The sequence below is a fragment of the Neoarius graeffei genome, chromosome 10 (genome assembly GCF_027579695.1).
Source record: "Neoarius graeffei isolate fNeoGra1 chromosome 10, fNeoGra1.pri, whole genome shotgun sequence".
NCBI lineage: Eukaryota > Metazoa > Chordata > Actinopteri > Siluriformes > Ariidae > Neoarius > Neoarius graeffei.
Window position 1 is genome coordinate 71,179,782 of NC_083578.1, and position 23,435 is coordinate 71,203,216.

General features: G+C 40.4%; 1 protein-coding gene across 1 annotated transcript in view; it reads left to right on the forward strand.

Moving 5' to 3' along the window:
• The first annotated feature begins 1,364 nt into the window (after positions 1-1,364).
• The window catches only part of sema3b (sema domain, immunoglobulin domain (Ig), short basic domain, secreted, (semaphorin) 3B), a 95,074-nt gene continuing 73,003 nt past the window's right edge, over positions 1,365-23,435 (forward strand). Inside the window, exon 1 of the mRNA XM_060930873.1 lies at positions 1,365-1,877. The gene's annotated coding sequence lies outside the window, so the exon portion shown is untranslated. The remainder of the gene's footprint in view (positions 1,878-23,435) is intronic.

A 23,435-nucleotide genomic window follows, 5' to 3' on the forward strand; every position in this document is an offset into this window, starting at 1 on the left:
ACGCTCAATTTAGAGTCACCAGTTAACCTAACCTGCATGTCTTTGGACTGTGGGGGAAACCGGAGCACCCGGAGGAAACCCACACGGACACGGGGAGAACATGCAAACTCTGCACAGAAAGGCCCTCGCCGGCCACGGGGCTCGAACCCGGACCTTCTTGCTGTGAGGCGACAGCGCTAACCACTACACCACCGTGCCGCCCACTTATATGTATATTAGATCTGTGTGTAACATTTGTATATAAAAAGTACACACCTCTGTTAAAATGGCAGGTTTTTGTGAACAAAAAAAAGAAACCAAGATAAATCAGATCAAACTTAGCCTTTTCCAACTTTGTGATATGCCAATATGCCAACCAACAAACTTCAAGTAAATAACAGTTAGAAACATTTTTCATGTGTGTAAATGGGACAACAACAACAACAACAAAAAAAACCACCCTCTTCTAATTACCTGGTTGCACAAATGTGTTTGCTCTTTGTTTAATAGGGCATAGCTATGCTTAAAAATAAGTATATAAATAAATAAATAAATTTTTTAGCCTGCCTACTTTTTTTTTGGCAAGACATACACACAATTGCCCCAAATCATGACTAATGTTTTGATAAGATCAATATAGAACATTTTGGCCATAACTCTAAGATTATACCAACCAACCAACCCCCCCCCCCCCCCCCCCCCCGAAAAAAAAGCACGGTGGTGGCAGCATCATGCGATGGGGCTGCATCCCTTCAGCTGGGACTGGAGTTCTTTTCAAACTAGAAGGATCATACTTTTTATTATCTTTTTGATGTTGTTTTTTTTTCCCTCACAAAAACCTGCAAGTTTAAAAGGGGTGTGTAAAATTTTTATCACCACTGTTCATTTGAATCACACGGATTACATTAATTTGTGCTGCAATCATAAGAGGTGGCATCTGTTCAATCATTACAGTGGAATAAAGTATTCTTGGCCTTTACATTGTGTGTAACTGATTTCAGTCAATAAAGACATCATATATCACTTACAATGATGAAAATGTGAGACATAATAATGCATTCATTTGTCAAGTCCACCTTATTTTTAAATCTCACACACACACACACACACACACACACACACACACACACACACACACAGGGAAGTCAGAACCAAACCAGTTCAGCATCACAGGCCTGCACTGAGAGAGAGAGAGAGAGAGAGAGAGAGATGCAGTCATTCACTTTCGTCCAGTCTCCACCCCGAGCATTCTGCCTTCTAAGAAGGAGTGGCCCAAAGAGGGAGGGGTGGAAGTGCGAAAGGGAAGGAGGGAGGGGGAGAGAGAGAGAGAGAGAACAGGAGCGCTCCGCAGTAGCAGGGACCAATTCAGACGGTGCAGGAGCCAAAGTAGAGTCAGACGTGGCGACAGAGGAGTCTAACGCACACGATACATCAAGTGGTACACAAAGAACTGTGGACTGAGAACAAAAAAAAAGATAGATTAGATATTACTATAAAGAAAGAAAAAAAGAAAAAGAGAAGTGCAGTGTGTGGGGCTTTTCTGTTCTAGGACAGAGAGAAAGAAAGAAGCAAGAAGGAACAATAAGACGTGTTTTCCAGAAGGACCCTCGGAATTCTGCACTTTTCCATACACCATCTCTCTCTCTCTCTCTTTCTCACACCCTTACACACACACATACACACACACACACACTGCTGCAGCAGGACATATCTATCCCTATTCCTCCCTGCAGCTCGAAAAGAGTGAGAGAGAGAGTGTGTGTGAGTGAGAGAGCCTGCCGTTCCCCTGGAGTCTACGGGACCATGGCACCTGTCAGAGACGCAGTGGTGCTCAGCTGAAGACACATACACACACTCACTCACACACTCACACACTCCGAGAGATTAGCAGTACAAAGGTGAGAAAGGCTTTTTATTGGTTGTTCTTACAAGCTGCAATGTGTGTGTTTGTGCGTGTGTAATTCTCATGAAGTGAAAAATCACACACACACACACACACACACACACACACACACACACACACACACACACCTGTAAATGTGTAAATGCTCTTTACATTACTCAAAAACTACACTAAAGAGTGCAAAATGATTATATTATGAGAGCGATGAGGCGAAACATGGAACCATGTGTGGTTTCTTGGAATTTATGTGGTTGATCCATTTCTTTTTCGCTGAAACAGGTACACACTTTCCTTATACTTGTATCCTCTATTTCTTCTGACACTTTCTGCACATGTTCCATCTCTGGACATGATTTTGTTTTCTTTGGAACAGATCATTATGCCATGTATATTTGTATGATATGTGATAATAATTTGAGTGTACTGTGTGTGTGTGTGTGTTGTGATATCCCTGTTGTGTGTACCATGTTTTTATAGCTTGTGCACTGATGTCCTTTAACTCCACAATTAGTCTGGGACATGGACACAATGCCTGCGTGGATATATTGGAGAGAGAGAGAGAGAGAGAGAGAGAGAGAGAGTGAGCGAGAGTAGTAGTAAATCAAGGATCTCTGTCAAGTTCTTTTGTCTGAAATATTTATCCTCATCATGCTGCTGGGCTGAAATATCGACTTTTCTAAAGTGGCAAGGGAGGAAGAAAAGTGAAAAGTCATTCTCGTGTCCGAGCAAAAAGCAAAAGGCTGTCATCATCAACGTTTTATGAGATTTTTATTTTCATCCTGAAGCATGAAAGATTACTGATACGTACAGCATATGGGGCTGCATACTAAGTTCGTACCCCGTCTTCTTCTTCTTCTTCTTCCCAAAGCTGTTCTTATAAAGTTTGAAACCACAGTGCTGTCAAAGTCTCAAATCTAATTGGTGTTGATTAAATTTCTCCAGCATAAAAGCAGCTCAAGTTCCAGCTGTAACTCAAATCACAGGTTTATACGCTTATTTAATTGCTTGTTTCTATAGTAACAAATGATTCACAGGGACTTGTTTACTGGATGCTTCACCACATAAATAAATATATTGTTATTTAACAAAGAGAAAAAAGATCATCGCTGATATGGTGAAGCTTTATGGAAGGAGTCTCCAGTGTGAGTGTCAGTCACAGGAGAGTCTTCATGACATTGACTTTGAAGCCGGGATCACACTCCATGATATTTTTGTCTTTCACAATGCTCACCATGTCAGATTAATCAATCATAGTGCTGCAAATTCTTGCTGTGTCTTGGTCGGCAGACTGGCAGCACTACAAGTTTGACCCTGACCAATCATCGTTCATCGTTCATGTCCTTGCATGTTGTCAGGGAGGAGGGTCAAGAAGTTGTCAATCAAGGAACACGCCGTAGGAGTTCAGACTAGGTGAGAAAATACAAAACATTCTGACATGCTAGATATTTGTCAGGATGTTGTGGGGCGTCCCAGACACCACATCGCTTTTTAGCTCATCTGGCCATAAGACTGATCAATGAGCTGTTGCCATGGCGTGGCGTCCATCATCCATCGTCCACAATTCAGTTAAATCGTATCTCCTCCATCGGTTCTCCACAGATTTCCATTCCAAGTGTTTTGTTTGAAAGAACTCATCACTCCGCACAAAACTTGGTCGTTGTTTTGTCAATTTTTTTTTTTTGCTAACAAGTTAGTAATCCTGAGATCGAGATGCTGAACTCTTCTGCTCTCCAGACCTGCCTGATCCATCCTGATGCCCTGTGTCTGGTTGGAGTCTCATTATATCACTCCTGTAGAGGACAGCTCCATGTGGACAGTTGAAAGTCACATTTGGAAGACGCTCTGGACACTTACAGTAATGCTTTTATGGCTGACGACTACAGTTGACTTGCTAACTTTAGGACTGCAGTTGTCATGAACAGTTTTGCACTCAAGTTTCCATCAATGAAGAGTTATAACATCAATGAAACTGACTTCATGTTAAAACTGTTAATGTTATAATCTTGTTGTGTGTTATCACCCAAATGAGGATGGGTTCCCTTTTGAGTCTGGTTCCTCTCGAGGTTTCTTCCTCATGTCGTCTGAGGGAGTTTTTCCTTGCCACCATCGCCACAGGCTTGCTCATTGGGGATAGATTAGGGATAAAATTAGCTCATGTTTTAAGTCATTCAAATTCTGTAAAGCTGCTTTGAGAAAATGTTTATTGTTAAAAGCGCGATACAAATAAACTTGACTCAACTTAATTCTGTCAAATTAAGGAATTTTCCAGGCCTCTCACTCAAATTGTATCTCCTCTCTGATTTCTCATCCGAGTTCAGTTCTGATCGATGTTTTGGGTAGATCTTCCCTTGAGGAACAAAACTTGGTAGTTTCTTTGTTGATTTTCCTGTTGTAAACAATTTGTTTACAACTTTGTTTATTTTCAGTTCAATCATATCTCCTCCCTTAGTTCTCAATGGATTTCAGTTCTGAGTGTTTTGTTTGAAAGAACCACTCCTTCTGCACAACACTTGGTCATTGTGTTGTCAAATTTTTGCTAACGAACTGCTAATTAGGTGACTTTAATGAGTTTTCGGACTTTCCACTAGAATTGTATCTCCAGTTCTGATTGATGTTTTGAATAGATCTTCCCTTAGGGAACAAAATGTAGTCCTTTGTTGATTTTTCTGTTGTAAACAATTTGTCATGGAGGTTGGTCCTCTCTCACATTGTCACATTTCAGTTCTGTTTGATGTTTTGGTAGTCGTGGTTGTATTAATGGCAGGCCAGTTGAGCGATTACATCCTTGATGTTCTGGTCTTCTTTGATTATGTCACTCTACAAGGCCTGGACATCGTTCCTGACGTTCATATTCAGGCCTTGGACATTTTCGCCCAGGACAAAATCACATCAAAATCAGGCTGAATTTGTGTCATCTGATGTTGGCATAAGAGAGAGAAAAAATGAAAGGCTGGTGAAGGAAGGTGCTATTTACATTATAGCTGCTATAATGTAAAGGCATTTTTGGACTTTTGAACTGTCAGCGGAAGTTCCCCTTTTTTTATGTGCAGAAAATGAGAATGATTACAGTTTGTAGAACACTCTTTTGAGGGAATTTTTTAGCTCCTACTTCAGGGTAGGTTTTCTCCCAGCACAAGAGGAGCCATGAGTGTTGTAAGTGTACGGTGATTGGTCCAGACGTAAGTGCATGTTGATTGGTCGAACATGAGCCAATGCTGCACTGGCAAGAGCCATTTTTAAAAATGTGTGTAAAGTGCGAGGAGTGTATCCATTCATCCATCCATTATCTGTAGCCGCTTATCCTGTCCTACAGGGTCGCAGGCAAGCTGGAGCCTATCCCAGCTGACTACGGGCGAAAGGCGGGGTACACCCTGGACAAGTCGCCAGGTCATCACAGGGCTGACACATAGACACAAACAACCATTCACACTCACGCTCACACCTACAGTCAATTTAGAACCGCCAATTAGCCTAACCTGCATGTCTTTGGACTGTGGGGGAAACCAGAGCACCTGGAGGAAACCCACGCGGACACGGGGAGAACATGCAAACTCCACACAGAAAGGACCTTCTTGCTGTGAGGCAACAGTGCTAACCACTACACCACCGTGCTGCCCGTGTGAGGAGTGTAAACAACAGCTATTAACATTGGCATTAAAAAATAACAAATAAAAAAACAGACAGATGGACCGACAGTGAAGTCCAGGTTTTATTGATCCTATATGTGATGGAGGAAAAACAGACCGATTTTGATGCATTTAAGCAAAATATATTTAAAAAAAAAATCTTTGCAGGCATTTCCTGCTCACAGCACACAAGCCTGTCAGCTTAATGTCACTTCAGCGTTCCGACTGATGGTGCAAGTGAAAACAGAAAAAAAAGCCCTTGAAGGTATGTAGTTCCCGGAGGAACTCCCAGTAGATAACTCCTCTCCATAAGTCCCTGGAACGGTTTGCTCTGAAAGTACTTTAAGTGACAACAGGAACTAATTTCTACTAGTCTCCACAGCATTAAATGTAACTATAAACACTTAAAACCGCGAGTTGGCCTAGTGGTTAGCGTGTCCGCCTCTCGATCGGGAGATTGCGGGTTCTACTTACGGTCGGGTCACACCAAAGACCATTATAAAAATGGTACCTATTGCCGTCTGACAAGGCACGCTGCAATACAGATGCGAGTAGGGAGTCAAACTCTTGTGGTTACCAGAGGACTAGCCCCCCACCGTAACCCTAGCTATGTAATAGGCGAGAGGCTGAGGGCTACGGAAACGGAGATCAGTGCCGCCCTATGCGCCACATGGTGTGGGAAGGACTTTGATTAATTTGATAAACACTTAAAGCGTGGCGTGTCGTTCATGAATAAATTAACAGTTGTTAGTGTCAGCAAATTGCTATGCCATAAGAGGAATAAAACACTCCAGGACATGATGTTACAGGAAAGGAATCAGCTTTTCGGTGTAACAGCAACTCTTCCTGCTTCATGTTGGGCCGCATGCACCACCCTGTTTGATGTTGATTATTCTCCTGTAACAGCATGACATATGGGTATTGTGTTTTATTCCTTACACCATCATACAGCTTTGAGTAAAAAGTATGTCTGGTTAGTAATTGACACATTGAGACTTAATTCAGAAAATAACTTATATACACCGGTCAGGCATAACATTAAAACCACTGACAGGTGACACGAATAACATTGACTATCTCATTACAATGGCACCTGTCAAGGGGTGGGATATATTAAGCAGCAAGAGAAGAGTGAGTTCTTGAAGTTGATGTGTTGGAAGCAGGAAAAATGGGCAAGTGTAAGGATCTGAGCAACTTTGATAAGGGCCAAACTGTGATGGATAGATGACGGGGTCTGAGCATCTCCAAAATGGTGCATCCAGTGGGGTGTTCAAAAGTGGTCCAAGGAAGGACGACTGGTGAACCAGCGACAGAGTCATGGGTGCCATAGGCTCATTGATTCGCATGGGGCATGAAGGCTAGCCCATATGGTCCAATCCCACAGAAGAGCTACTGTAGCACAAACTGCTGAAAAAGTTAATGCTGGCTAAAACAGAAAGGTGTCAGCTTTAACTTTTTCAGCAGTTTGTGCTACAGTAGCTCTTCTGTGGGATTGGAACATATGGGCTAGCCTTCATGCCCCAAGCGAATCAATGAGCCTATGACACCCATGACCCTGTCCCCGGTTCACTGGTTGTCCTTCCTTGGACTACTTTTGGTAGGTACGAACCACTGTATACTGGGAACACCCCACAAGATGTGCCATTTTGGAGATGCTCAGACCCAGTCATCTAGCCATCACAATTTGGCGCTTGTCAAAGTCACTCAGATCCTTACTTTTGCCCGTTTTTCCTGCTTCCAACACATCAACTTCAAGAACTGAATCTTCTCTTGCTGCCTAATATGCCCCACCCCTTGACAGTTGCCAAGGTAATGAGATAATCAATGTAATTCACTTCACTTGTCAGTGGTCATGTTATGGCTGTATTATACAGATATAAGAAAATGGGTCACACTTTCATGCAAACTTTTTTTTTTCAAATACCCTTAGACTTGCGTTATGAGGATTTTATTTCTGTTCTTTGAAAAATGTGTCAAAATTGATGGGTGATGTCACATGCATCACAGATGTGTTCGGTAGATTGGTTTGAAAAATGCTAGACTATTCCTTTAACACACACACATACACACACACACACACACATGCTCTCACACAGAGGCCTTTGGCTGAAACACTATGACTTTGTCCTCTCAGTCTCTCCACTTAAATAACATGACATTCTTTTACTGCCTATAAACACAGCTGACTGTGTGTGAGCTTAATTAGTATTTTGCTGGCTGTAGGGCATAAACTGGGTGATGGTGGACGCCTGTGTGTGTGTGTGTGTGTGTGTAGAGGCATATTTGTGAACAATACTAAATGCTAAAATAACTTAGTTAAGCTAATTGCAGTGTGCTGCATGGTGAACAAAAGCTCAGTGTGTGTGTGTGTGTGTGTGTGTGAGGAGGAGAGAAGTAGAGAGTCTGGGTGTGCGCTCCTGACTTAATTCTTCTTTCTGTAATCAAAGAGCACTGTCTTTTACTTGCCATTAGTGTTAATTATTGTTTTGAGTGTTTTATAATGGCCGCTAATTGATTTAAAAGCCATCTGCTGTCTTATTTGCGAAGAGGGTTCATTTAGGATGCCATGATAGCTGCAAAGTTCTTGTATCCTGTGTGTGTATGTGTGTGTGTGTGTGTGTGTGTACAAATCTGAAATCAGTGCTGTCTTTTAATAAATGAATAGAATTAAGCAGGCTTAATTCTAAGGCTTAAGTGCTTAAGACTTGGTGTGTCGGTGTGTAGGACTAAGTGTATGAGTGTATTACTGTGTATATGTTAGGATTTGCTACAAGAGTGTGTGTTTTCTGTGTGTTTTGAGTTTCAGTTGGTGGTTAAAAACGTTCACACTGAGATTTTGGAACATAGATTGCTAATACAGCTGCAAAGCACATGATGGACACACACACACACACATACACACACACACACACACACACGGTTCTGGATTGTCATTCAGTGGCTCTGTATGATTTTCCACGCACACTTATACACAGTGACCCCCTACATCCTACAACACTCTCTCTTCTCTTCTCTTCTCTTCTCTTCTCTTCTCTTCTCTTCTCTTCTCTTCTCTTCTCTTCTCTTCTCTGGATTTGGGATGGAATAAGAAAAGGGAATTGATAGAAGAACAGCAGAAAAGAGGAAGCGTGTGATCCGATGTGTAGGAATGGTGCAGAGAAAGAAAAAAGAAAGAAAGAAAGGGATGGAGTGGGTGAAAAGGGAAAGAGGGAGGGAGCGGATGGCTTTTAGCCGGGTGCCTCAGCCGGTATGGGTCGTTAATTGAGCTGAACCCGAAGGGGGGTATCAGACCCCAGATTAATTTGGCTCCCCTTTATCACACACACACACACACACACACACACACACACACACACACACACACACACACAGTCCATATCAATCTCCCAGACCTCAGGAGCACTTAGTGCTGTCTGATACCCAGCTGTTATAGAGAAAAACAGCACTGATGGCAACTCTCTCTCTCTCTCTCTCTCTCTCTCTCTCTCTCTGTGTGTGTGTGTGTGTGTGTATAAATATTTAATTTCCTACAAGTGTTTCCTGTTCTCTTTTGACACTTTGGAATTTTTCCTCTAATTTCTGATAAAAAAAAATAACGAAAAAAAAACCTGACAAAGTTTTTCTTCACAGGTCTGTCATTGAAGAATTGCAGAGTAGTTAATCAGAACATTTTTCTCTTTGTTTAATCTTCATTTAATGCATGGGTTTGCCATTTAAACTACACTTTTTACTTTTACAATGCCAGTACAAGGAACCTTTTCAGAAACAGTGTACCTTTTCAGGCTGTTTCCAAACTCCCCCACCACCACCACCACCACCACCACCAGACTCGTGCTGTTTGAGCCCTGGGTTCAGTACTATTAATTAACTGGGACTGGACTTTTTTGGGAGTGGTCCATACTGTAGATCTGATCCCTTGTCCTCTTTAAAACAGTGGTCTGGAGCTCACTTGACCCAAAACATGGCATGGTTCACATCAAGTGTGGAATTTGTCACATTACTTCATATTGCCAGGGAAAGGGATGTTATGGTTTCTGATATATTAATTATCATCATCATCATCATCATCATCATCAGATTTTCCCACTTGACACGTGGACAGTCATGGGGCTTGCAACTTAATAAGATGGTTATATTTGTATAAGTTGCATGATGTCCTTTTTGTCCATGCATGTTTTTATCAATTGTCTTTTTTCAATGTTCCATATTTTCTCCATTTTACCCCAATTTTGCCTTTTATCGAATAGGACCTGTTTAAGAAGGGAAGTATTGTCCATTCTACATACAGTGGTGCTTGAAAGTTTGTGAACCCCTTAGAATTTTCTATATTTCTGCAGAAATATGACCTAAAACATCATCAGATTTTCACACAAGTCCTTGAAGTTGATAAAGAGAACACAGTTAAACAAATGAGACAAAAATATTATACTTGGTCATTTATTTATTGAGGAAAATGATCCAATATTACATATCTGTGAGTGGCAAAAGTATGTGAACCTTTGCTTTCAGTATCTGGTGTGACCCCCTTGTGCAGCAATAACTGCAACTAAATGTTTCCGGTAACTGTTGATCAGTCCTGCACATCGGCTTGGAAGAATTTTAGCCCATTCCTCCACACAGAACAGCTTCAACTCTGGGATGTTGGTGGGTTTCCTCACATGAACTGCTCACTTCAGGTCCTCCCACAACATTTCCATTGGATTAAGGTCAGGACTTTGACTTGGCCATTCCAAAACATTAACTTTATCCCTCTTTAACCATTCTTTGGTAGAATGACTTGTGTGCTTAGGGTTGTTGTCTTGCTGCATGATCCACCTTCTCTTGAGATTCACTTCATGGACAGATATCATGACATTTTCCTTTAGAATTTGCTGGTATAATTCAGAATTCATTGTTCCATCAATGATGGCAAGTCGTCCTGGCCCAGATGCAGTAAAACAGGCCCAAACCATGATACTACCACCACCATGTTTCACAGATGGGATAAGGTTCTGATGCTGGAATGCAGTGCTTTCCTTTCTCCAAACATAACGCTTCTCATTTAAACCAAAAAGTTCTATTTCGGTCTCATCCGTCCACAAAACATTTTTCCAATAACCTTCTGGCTTGTCCACGTGATCTTTAGCAAACTGCAGATGAGCAGCAGTGTTCTTTTTGGAGAGCAGTGGCTTTCCCCTTGCAACCCTGCCATGCATACCATTGTTGTTCAGTGTTCTCCTGATGGTGGACTCATGAACCTTAACATTAGCCAATGTGAGAGTGGCCTTCAGTTGCTTAGAAGTTACCCTGGGGTCTTTTGTGACCTCGCCAACTATTACACACCTTGCTTTTGGAGTGATCTTTGCTGGTCGACCACTCCTGGGGAGGGTAACAATGGCCTTGTATTTCCTCCATTTGTACATAATCTGTCTGACTGTAGATTGGTGGAGTCCAAACTCTTTAGAGATGGTTTTGTAACCTTTTCCAGCCTGATGAGCATCAACAACGCTTTTTCTGAGGTCCTCAGAAATCTCCTTTGTTTGTGCCATGATACACTTCCACAAACATGTGTTGTGAAGATCAGACTTTGATAGATCCCTGTTCTTTAAATAAAACAGGGTGCCCACTCACACCTGATTGTCATCCCATTGATTGAAAACACCTGACTCTAATTTCACCTTTAAATTAACTGCTAATCCTAGAGGTTCACATACTTTTGCCACTCACAGATATGTAATATTGGATCATTTTCCTCAATAAATAAATGACCAAGTATAATATTTTTGTCTCATTTGTTTAACTGGGTTCTCTTTATCTACTTTTAGGACTTGTGTGAAAATCTGATGATGTTTTAGGTCATATTTATGCAGAAATATAGAAAATTCTAAAGGGTTCACAAACTTTCAAGCACCACTGTAGATGACCAATATAGTGGAGATGTTGAATATGGCAAAATTCTTCAATTTGTTGGCTCTGGGTCATCTCATGGAGACGGGAGTTAGAGATTTTAAAGGCCAAGTCCACTTCTCCTATAGTAGGATCTGTGTTCTTCCTGGCAAACCCGCCAGCAACCATTTTCCTAAGAAAACTGTTCCAAATAACGTCCAATTTTTTGGCCTCTGCTGATGAGAGTTGCCATACTTGGACACTATATAATAATCTGCTCCGTACGCACGCGTTTAATATCTTTATACGTGTAGAAAGATATATCTCATGGTCCGTCAGAAATTGTTTCAGTTCATTCCATTTTTCAAGGGCCGAGGATATGCGTTGGTGAAGAAAGGCTGAAGAATTGCTGGTGTTTGTTATCATGTGTCCAAGATAGCGAAATTGCCTTACGTTTTTCAGTGGAATCCCATCTACCATAATAAGGCTCTTCTGGTCTTTCAAACTCTCACTGACATTAAAAGCCATGGTCTCAGTTTTTTTGTATGACATACATAGGCCGTATCGCTTGAAAGTATTATCGTAGATCTCAAGTATTTCTTGAAGCTCACTTATGCTTTCGGAGAAAACAACAATTTCAGCAGCATATAGAAGTTCTGTAACTCTGATCATGCCGTATGCCTTTCCAGTACGTAGATCACGTGGAGATGCCAGACTTTTACAGACTTTTACAGTAATGGTACATTTCAATTTGTGGTGTAACTTCTTGCACTGAGAGCGTTATAAAAATTATAAAAATTATTTTTAAAAACGCTGCATGTCTCGTCCCGTCCTGCATGGCTCACAGTCTTCTGACACAAGATCATCTCCTTGTTTGTATGTATTTCTGCATGATGTAAAACCCAATCAAGCCATGCTACAGGAGGAATACTGTAATGAGTATGCAAAACTGTGTATATATATATATATATATATATATATATATATATATATATATATATACAGTACTGTGCAAAAGTCTTAGGCACCCAATTTTTTTCATACAAACTTTGTAATAGATTTCTATTTTATGACTTCTACATTGTCAAGTCAGTACAAAAACATTTTAGAGTTACAAATGTTTTTTTTTTTCAGCACAAAATTAAATGTTACAGAAAAAAAAAAGTTTGTATCCGGGCAGCAAGCGGCACGGTGGTGTAGTGGTTAGCGCTGTCGCCTCACAGCAAGAAGGTCCGGGTTCGAGCCCCGTGGCCGGCGAGGGTCTTTCTGTGTGGAGTTTGCATGTTCTCCCCGTGTCCGCGTGGGTTTCCTCCGGGTGCTCCGGTTTCTCCCACAGTCCAAAGACATGCAGGTTAGGTTAAGTGGTGACTCTAAATTGACCGTAGGTGTGAATGTGAGTGTGAATGGTTGTCTGTGTCTATGTGTCAGCCCTGTGATGACCTGGCGACTTGTCCAGGGTGTACCCCGCCTTTCGCCCGTAGTCAGCTGGGATAGGCTCCAGCTTGCCTGCGACCCTGTAGAAGGATAAAGCGGCTAGAGATAATGAGATGAGATCCGGGCAGCATATTACATACGAGAGTACTTTCCAGATTAAAAAAGAAAACATAATGAAGGCTGCTGGGTTTTGGTGCAAAATGAAGAAGCGAGTGTGACAGTCAAAGTGTCCAGAAGAACTGTGGCTGGTTCTGCAAGATGCTCAGTAAAACCTACAGCTCATTTCCTTATAAAACTGCACTCACTGTACCTGAAACTATGATTTTTTTTAAAGCAACCACACAATTTTAAACTCAGCATATTCCATTTTTCTGTCTTTTCCTGCATTCTGAAATGTAACAGCTGCTTAGCTTGCATCACATCTGTTGTTTTTGGGAACGTCAAACAAGAAACCCATCCAGGAACCATTTAGTTCTTGTTCAGAGGACTCCCAGGCCCAGAACTCTTTCACTTCTCAGAAAACTTCTGGAACTACGGTGGAATCACGTCTGTAGCCATTTGAGTGAAAAATGGAGCCCCTACTGAGTTCCAGCTGTTAGAATCTGAGGCCATTACAACTGATCATGTTCTTTTCTGCATTTTGTATGGCCTCATAAAGACTCCAGCATGAAGCCACAATGGTTTCTTATAGATCCTGATCTGCCTACAATGCAGCCACTGTGCATTTAAATTTCAACAGCCCACGCTTAATCTCACCCGGGTGTCACTTGAAGTCAAGGTCACTCCTTTCAATGGGGCTTTTTTTTTTTTTTTGGTCCTCAAATTCATGGTTACTTCCTGGGAAAAGATCTGAGGACGTTTTGTGGACTGTAGATTGTATATGTAGCCTAAAAATGACGAATGCTTCTGGATTAGATTGTGGATTTGATTTTCCAGCTGGTCATAAGTTTGTTCAAACTCGATCACATGTACCATCACATGCAGCACCTCCATGTTTTTTGAGGTCTTTTGTCTGCTTGTTAGCTGTTTGGACAGGTGATGCAGTGCAGTTCCAGGTGCGGTGTAGCTGTAGGGCATTCACTTCTCTTCACATAGCAAGTGGCCACTTGTGTGAAGATCACTGGAACAGAGGTATGTTACAGATAAGCATGTGCTGATATTATACTGCCAGTGGTAAAATGCTCGAACTTCATTTTATCATGATATCTTTAATAAAAATATATTGCGAAAATATTACTACTCAGTGAGATTGATAGGTCTTTAATCAACTTCTCATGTGCTGAACAGAATTCTGGGAGTGCCGTTTTCATCAAACAGCATACAAAGTCCCTTTAGGTTAAAAAGAAGTCTGATTTAATAATGGGAGGAAGTTGCATGGTGCGAGAGTAGCTATAGACACACAGATATCTGGTTATTCATATTGCACATAATGTGAACGTGTCAGCTCAGGGAAAGAAAATTAAAAATGACTCTTAAAAACTCTATCTATCTATCTATCTATCTATCTATCTATCTATCTATCTATCTATCTATCTCTCTCCAGTACCAGTCAAAAGTTTGTACACCCTTACTCATTCATAGGTTTTCTGTATTTTGACTATTTTTACATTGTAGAGCAATACCGAAGACATCAAAACTATGAAGTAACATCTGGAATATATATGGAATTTTGTGGTAAATAATAAAGTATTAGGGCGGCACGGTGGTGTAGTGGTTAGCGCTGTCGCCTCACAGCAAGAAGGTCCTGGGTTCGAGCCCCATGGCCGGCGAGGGCCTTTCTGTGTGGAGTTTGCATGTTCTCCCCGTGTCCGCGTAGGTTTCCTCCGGGTGCTCCGGTTTCCCCCACAGTCCAAAGACATGCAGGTTAGGTTAACTGGTGGCTCTAAATTGACCGTAGGTGTGAATGTGAGTGTGAATGGTTGTGTGTGTCTATGTGTCAGCCCTGTGATGAGCTGGCGACTTGTCCAGGGTGTACCCCGCCTTTCGCCCGTATAGTCAGCTGGGATAGGCTCCAGCTTGCCTGCGACCCTGTAGAAGGATAAAGCGGCTAGAGATAATGAGATGAGATAATAAAGTATTAAAAAACAAGTATGTTTCATATTTTAGATTCTTCAGCGTTTACCTTGATGACGCTTTACACACTATTGGCATTATCTTAAGCAGCTTCATGAAGTAGTCACCTGGAATGCTTTTCAGTTAACAGGTGCCTCGTCAAAAGTTAATTAGTGCAATTTCTTGCCTTCTTAATGAGTTTGAGGCCAAACAGTAAATAGTAAATAATAAAAAGACAGTAAATAGCCCTATTCCACAACTGTAGTAATCCATATTATGTCAAGAATCACTCAACTAAGTAAAGAGAAACGACATCCATCATTACTTTAAGACATGAAGTGTCTTTTAATGAATAAAATTAAAGAAAAATAATTATATTAGAAGCCCTGTGATGACCTGGCGACTTGTCCAGGGTGTACCCCACCTTTCACCCGTAGTCAGCTGGGATAGGCTCCAGCTTGCCTGCGACCCTGTAGAACAGGATAAAGCGGCTACAGATAATGAGATGAGATGAGAATTATATTAGAAGGTGTGTCCAGACTTTTGACTTGTATTTCGTTTATACAGTACAGTACAAAAGTCTTAGGCACCATATTTTTTTTGTACAAATTTTGTTATAGATTTTTATTTGATGGTTTTTACATTATTGAGTCAGTACAAAAACCATTTTAGAGTTCCAAACATTAGTTTTCCAGCAAACAAACAAACAAACAAACAATTAAGTGTTACAGAAAAATTTTGCTTGTCAGTAAAGAAAGTGGCATATTATGTAAGAGACCAAGACATAATGAAGGCTACTGGGTTTTGGTGCAAAATGAAGAAGCAAGTATGACAGTCAAAGTGTCCAGAAGAACTGTGGCTGGTTCTGCAAGATGCTCAGTAAAACCTACAGCTCATTTCCTTATAACACAAATTGAACCTGGGACTGTTATTGGATCTGTGTCTGTGTGGAGCTCTGTGTGCTTTTCATGTCTACAGTGGTGCTTGAAAGTTTGTGAACCCTTTAGAATTTTCTATATTTCTGCATAAATATGACCTAAAACATCATCGGATTTTCACACAAGTCCTAAAGGTAGATAAAGAGAACCCAGTTAAACAAATGAGACAAAAATATTATACTTGGTCATTTATTTATTGAGGAAAATGATCCAATATTACATATCTGTGAGTAGCAAAAGTATGTGAACCTCTAGGATTAGCAGTTAATTTGAAGGTGAAATTAGAGTCAGGTGTTTTCAATCAATGGGATGACAATCAGGTGCGAGTGGGCACCCTGTTTTATTTAAAGAACAGGGATCTATCAAAGTCTGATCTTCACAACACATGTTTGTGGAAGTGTATCATGGCATGAACAAAGGAGATTTCTGAGGACCTCAGAAAAAGTGTTGTTGATGCTCATCAGGCTGGAAAACATTACAAAACCATCTCTAAAGAGTTTGGACTCCACCAATCCACAGACAGACAGACTGTGTACAAATGAAGGAAACTCAAGACCATTGTTACCCTCCCCAGGAGTGGGCGACCAACAAAGATCACTCCAAGAGCAAGGCGTGTAATAGTCGGCGAGGTCACAAAGGACTCCAGGGTAACTTCTAAGCAACTGAAGGCCTCTCTCACATTGGCTAATGTTAATGTTCATGAGTCCACCATCAGGAAAACACTGAACAACAATGGTGTGCATGGCAGGGCTGCAAGGAGAAAGCCACTGCTCTCCAAAAAGAACATTGCTGCTTGTCTACAGTCTGCTAAAGATCATGTGGACAAGCCAGAAGGCTATTGGACAAATGTTTTGTGGATGGATGAGACCAAAATAGAACTTTTTGGTTTAAATGAGAAGCGTTATATTTGGAGAAAGGAAAACACTGCATTCCAGCATAAGAACCTTATCCCATCTGTGAAACATGGTGGTGGTAGTATCATGGTTTGGGCCTGTTTTGCTGCATTTGGGCCAGGATGGCTTGCCATCATTGATGGAACAATGAATTCTGAATTATACCAGCGAATTCTAAAGGAAAATGTCAGGACATCTGTCCATGAACTGAATCTCAAGAGAAGGTGGGCCATGCAGCAAGACAACGGCCCTAAGCACACAAGTCGTTCTACCAAAGAATGGTTAAAGAAGAATAAAGTTAATGTTTTGGAATGGCCAAGTCAGAGTCCTGACTTTAATCCAATCAAAATGTTGTGGAAGGACCTGAAGTGAGTAGTTCATGTGAGGAAACCCACCAACATCCCAGAGTTGAAGATGTTCTGTACAGAGGAATGGGCTAAAATTCCTCCAAGCCGGTGTGCAGGACTGATCAACAGTTACCGCAAACATTTAGTTGCAGTTATCGCTGCACAAGGGGGTCACGCCAGATACTGAATGCAAAGGTTCATATACTTTTGCCACTCACAGATATGTAATATTGGATCATTTTCTTCAATAAATAAATGAGCAAGTATAATATTTCTGTCTCATTTGTTTAACTGGGTTCTCTTTCTCTACTTTTAGGACTTGTGTGAAAATCCGATGATGTTTTAGGTCATATTTATGCAGAAATATAGAAAATTCTAAAGGGTTCACAAACTTTCAAGCACCACTGTACATGAGTGTCCTCAGGTTTTCTCCCACCTCCCAAAACATGGCAGTAGGTGGGTTGGCTAAGAAAAATTGTCCCGGGATAAACTCTAGATCCACCACAACCCTGACCACGATATAGAAGGTAGCTGGATACTTTTCTCTCTCTCTCTCTCTCCACATCAACACTTTTGATGTTTTACTTTGTGCTTGTTACAGCTCTGCTTTGGAGTGGATCATAGAATAATAATTTTGAAACCCTTGATATAGCCCACAGAAAAATGTCACAATGTTTCCAGGTACACATCCAGAAACACCTCCCGGCTCAGCCAGTCAGCATTCTGGTTGACTCAAGTATGCTTCAACACAGAAGTAATGTGTACTTTAGATTAGATAAAATAATTAGATCCAATAATTAAGCTTATATACAGTTAAATATACAAGGTTCCATTGTGAAGAATCAGTTGATGTGCTTCATGACAAATCTTTCATGTCAGTGTGTGTGTGTGTGAGTGAATAGCACTTTTGAACTCGAACACACTATTAGAACAGACCTCTCTCTCTCTCTCTCTCTCTCTCTTTGTGTGTGTGTGTTTTGACGATGGTCTTTGTCATAGCCTTTTATAGTATTATAGTACTGTCTCCATTGCACTCTCTCTCTCTCTCTCTCTCCTCCTGCATTGTGGGTAGTCTTGAGTTAATGTGATAAACATGCAAATTTGCATGTGTGTACGCAACATATAGATCCAGTACATACACGTCCATCTTAAATATTTGTTTGTGCATGTGTTGTGTAAATCACAGAGTGTTTTTAAGTACTATTATAGCTTTGTGAGCAAATCCATTACAGAGAACCTGTGTGTGTGTGTGTGTGTGTGTGTGTGTGTGTGTGTGTGTGTGTGTGTGTGTGTGTGTTGCACAGTGAATGTCTGTTTACTGGCGAGCAAGCCTCTATAGAGGAGCAATTTCGTTAAGCATGATCCACAGGCAGGCGTGTGCGTGTGTGTGTGTTGGTATAATGTTCCATACAGTGCACCATGTACAGAAGCTAAGGGCAGAGATAACTAATGTTAATTAAAAAACAGGGAGTGTGCGTGAGTGCATGTGCGGACTAAATAGTTTAACTTCATACATATTAATGTGTCATTCATTGTGTGTTCTATGTGGCTGCTCTAGTGGTTTGATTAATTTACAGAGAGGACAAAGTGATGTGTGTGTGTATGTGCGCGCATGTGTAGAGAGAGAAAGAGAGAGAGACAGCGAGACAGACTGACAGAATGAGAGTAATCTCTGTTTAGAATTGAAAGAGTGATATATTCTATAAAAAGATTAATCACACCACACCGAAAATAAATTAACGGCTCATGTTGTAAGGTCAGTTCATAAATACACACAGGGCCACGCTGTGATTCATCTTTAAATCTGTGTCACAGGGAGTTGAGTACATCTTAACACCTTGTTGTGAGTGTGTGTGACACTGGTGACTTAGTCTGAACTGAGTTACACTGAAAGATACACAGAGAGAGAGAGTATGAATGAAAAATTGTCTGCAAATTTTTGCATATTTAATAATATTGGCTGGCTTTCAGTGGTCTTTCAGATATTTTCCCTTCAGCTAGCATGATATTGAACTCGTCTTCGACTCATTCAGTATCATGCTAGCTGAATGGAATATATCTGATAGACCATGAAAAAAAAAATTATTATTATTATTATTATTATTAAACACACACACACACACACACACACACACACACACTTTTCCAGTTTTTCAATGTCCATTGGTATGTTTTTCTCTTGTAAACAGTGGGGAACCGTCAGGGCCTTTTTGGCCTTCAGAAAAGGCCCAAAACATATCAGCATTTCAAATATTATATTTAATTTCATTCTTTCATTTTTTTTAACTTTATTGGTCTACATCATATACTTAACAACAATCACCCAAATTGATACGAAAATCACCTTATGGTAACTCCAGAACAATTTTGGATTGTCTTTGAAAAGCAGGCCAAAAGGAAAGGTACAAACGGGACATAAAGTCCCATGCAAGGCACCCTCCAGATAAAACCTAAAAATAATCCTTAAAAAAATAAAATAGAAAAAAAAAAATTCTAAACATTCAAAACTATTGTTGCCAATGGCAACCACAATTGCGGGCCAAACCCCAAGTACAAACATTATTGGCATCAAAAACATTAATCAATTCGTCTTTATAGACTTTAATGATAGCGGTCTTAAAGGTCTTTATACTTAGAAAATCAGTTGGTTGTATTGATTTACAAATTAAATTCCATAATTTAATACTACGATTAATGAAAGAGGCCTGAAAAGTAACTGATTTGCATAAGGGCGTTTCTAAGTATTTTACATCACTAGATGGATTTGATCGTCGAGTACGACCATGACTTACGCTTTTTTTTTTCTCAGACTTTATTTATAATGAGGGTAGCACTAAATAGCGATGCTAATGAACTTGTGGCCCTCCCTAAAATAAATATATACAATATAAACTATAAAAACTATTTACACTAAATTACAATAAAAACAATACGATAATCATATTAATAGATATAAATAAGAAACAAATTATTATAAAATTATATTACAAAATGATATAAAAGACGCTGCTCAGAAAATGCTCTTAATAAAACTAGTATAATTCTTTAATTGCTTTAATTGCTTTCATTATTTCATAATTTTATTATAATTAGTCTCTTGTAATTTTAATTTGGCCTCATATTCTATCAAATTTGCTTCAGAAATGAAAGGGTTACTGTCCTGAAAACATTAAAACAGAGTTATCCAGCGAGATTTTGTTTGTTTGTTTGTTTGTTTGTTTGTTTGTTTGTTTGTTTGTTTGTTTGTTTGTTTGTTGTCTCTAGGCAGAGAAGAGTTTAGAGCCGGCTCACTCATTGGTTAGGACTTCATTGCCGGGACAGAAGGCCATGGCAGTGTATGTTTATGTAGGAAGTGACAGATGAATTAACCAATCAGATTTTGATTTATAGTGGGAGGGACCAAAAATTTAATCACCGTCAGCCTTCTTGAAGGCTAATGCTAGCTTAACAGTGAGTCAGCACCGCCAGCACAGCAGTGAAGTCATCTTCTAGCCGGTGCAGTGTTCATCAGTAGCATTAGTGAATGTTAATAAAGCGGTCAAGCCAGTGCTATCGAGAGCAAGTAGCACAGGCTAACGACCAAGAAACTAAGATTTCTGTCTCCAGACTCTTCTTCCACACACGCTCGCCACAGTATTTTGTCACTCAGTCTTAAGTATTAATTTCTCTCTGTAATTTACTTAGTTACTTTTAAAATCAACATCGACAGCTACACACAACGGAGCTACCTGGCAGCATGTTGCAAATCCCTTACAAAATCCTTTGCCCTGTTGCATTTTGGTGTGTCTGGGTTAGTTTTGGCTGAGCTGAAGTCCCAGATCTAATAGTAACGGTTCACCACTGCTTGTAAATATGCGTGAAGAATATCTAATGAAGTTTTGGTAGTCTTGCAGGTGTTCAACGCATCTTTTTCTTTCCTTGCAAACAAAGAAATGCTTTTGTATATGCACAGCAGAAAACTTTCTCAGTGAATATTCGCATCAGCTCCGATGTGTGACATCTCATCTTTGACTCGTTCAGTATCATGCTGGCTGAATGGAATATTTGTGATATACCACTCAACACCAGCCAATATTATTTAATTATGTAATGTTCTGTTTTGTGTGTCACTAATGTTGACTAGACAAAAACAAAATACATTATATTCAAAAATGTCTGACTTGCACTTTATAGGCCAATTTGGAAAACACTTAAGTAAAATTACTATAGTGTTCTACTTAAAGTGCATATCACGGGTAAATTCAGGAGCAAGATCAATGTAATTCTCCTATTTTATATTAAACTTTGGTCAAATATCCGTCACATTTTGCATTTTGTGCAATTTTTTACCTTGCGCAATACCAGAAAAATTCAGTTGAAATCCAGCCATTTGAGTTGAATTGGTCCGCCTCTGAAAAAACTTGGCATTTGGATTTCCCGGCAAACATTGATTTTTGTGACGTCACGTGCGGGACGCCTCCTTCTAAATCCTACGTCAGCGCTGGTTTGTTTATCAGAAAACGACCTGGTGGTTTTCTGCAAATTTCTTCAACGTTATCACGTAATTATTAAAATGGTTAACAGATGTATCGTAGGAGGGTGTAGCAACACCAATCTTGATGGGATTAGTACTCATCATTTCCTACATTGCGCTCAGGTGACAATTCCATATTTCAGTGCAAAATCGCTAGCTGCTAAACTTGGTCTACACAGGCTGTGCACTGAAACCGTGCAAGCTCGCACAGCCTGCTGGCGCTTCCGCAGGTAACGTCATGAATCTGGCTCCAGACTCCCTTGGGATTTTTCCAGACGCATTTTGTTATTTTATTTTTTTCTGCTGTAGACAGATGGCCTTGTGCAAAATTACTCATCTGGATGAGTGTGTAAAGGGATATACTTTCATATTAAAAAAAAAAATGAATTTGGTCCAGGATATGCACTTTAAGCACTATTTTGGAAGACCTGCACTTTACTCAAATATTCTTGAAATTTACTTGTTGTCTTACTTTGGTAAATTTCCAAGTGCCTTACTGATTCATACAGGATGATGAATCATTTGCTAGTTAATTTAGATAGCTAGTTAAGTTTTATAAATTAGTTTGGGAAGTAAGTTAGCTAGCTAGTTAAATTTTGGAAATTAGATTGTGTCACATCAGCACCAGATCCCATTCTGGACTCTGGTTCCTGGAACACGCTACAGCCTACAGATATGGCTGCCGTGAACTACAACTCCCATCATGCACATTCACAGTCACCTGAGCACTGATTATCCACACCCGCTCCTCATCACACAAACACTATATAAAGAGACTTTGGACAATACCTCTGTGTGAAGTAACACTCAGTGTGCCTTTACCTAACTTACCAAGCCTTTATATTTAAACCTTTATATACCAAGTCTTCAGTTTGTGATCTGGTTTTGTTGTTTGTTTTATTGCTATTTTGGATATTGCCCTAATATTGATGTTTGCTGATTGCCTGAACTTAACCTTGAGTTTGATTCACATTTTGGATTTGTTTGCTGAACTTTTTTTTTTTAAATAAAAGCACTGACCCACGCTTGCATCTGCTTCAGAAAAGTTTTGTAACAGTTTGGTAAATTAGCTAGCTAGTTAAGTTTTGTAAATTAATTCGGTAATGTAGCTAGCTAGTTAAGTTTTGCAAATTTAGTTTGGTAAATTAGCTAGCTAGTTACATTTTGTTTTTATTTTTAATGAAAATCAGCATTCATTCCAAACCTCATCTCATTATCTCTAGCCGCTTTATCCTTCTACAGGGTCGCAGGCAAGCTGGAGCCTATCCCAGCTGACTACGGGCGAAAGGCGGGGTACACCCTGGACAAGTCGCCAGGTCATCACAGGGCTGACACATAGACACAGACAACCATTCACACTCACATTCACACCTACGGTCAATTTAGAGTCACCAGTTAACCTAACCTGCATGTCTTTGGACTGTGGGGGAAACCGGAGCACCCGGAGGAAACCCACGCGGACACGGGGAGAACATGCGAACTCCACACAGAAAGGCCCTCGCCAGCCACGGGGCTCGAACCCAGACCTTCTTGCTGTGAGGCGACGGCGCTAACCACTGCACCACCGTGCCGCCCTCATTCCAAACCTGTTATTAAAGATAACATTAAAACTTTAAACATAACCTAACCAACAAGCCAAATTCTCTATTCTTTTTCTACTCCTGCTTCTCAACGTTACATCCATCCATTATCCGTAACCACTTATCCTGTATAGGGTCATGGGGAAGCTGGAGCCTATCCCAGCTGACTATGGGCAAGAGGCGGGGTACACCCTGGACAAGTCACCAGGTCATCGCAGAGCTGACACAGAGGCAAACAACCATTCACACTCACATTCACACCTATGCTCAATTTAGAGTCACCAGTTAACCTAACCCGCATGTCT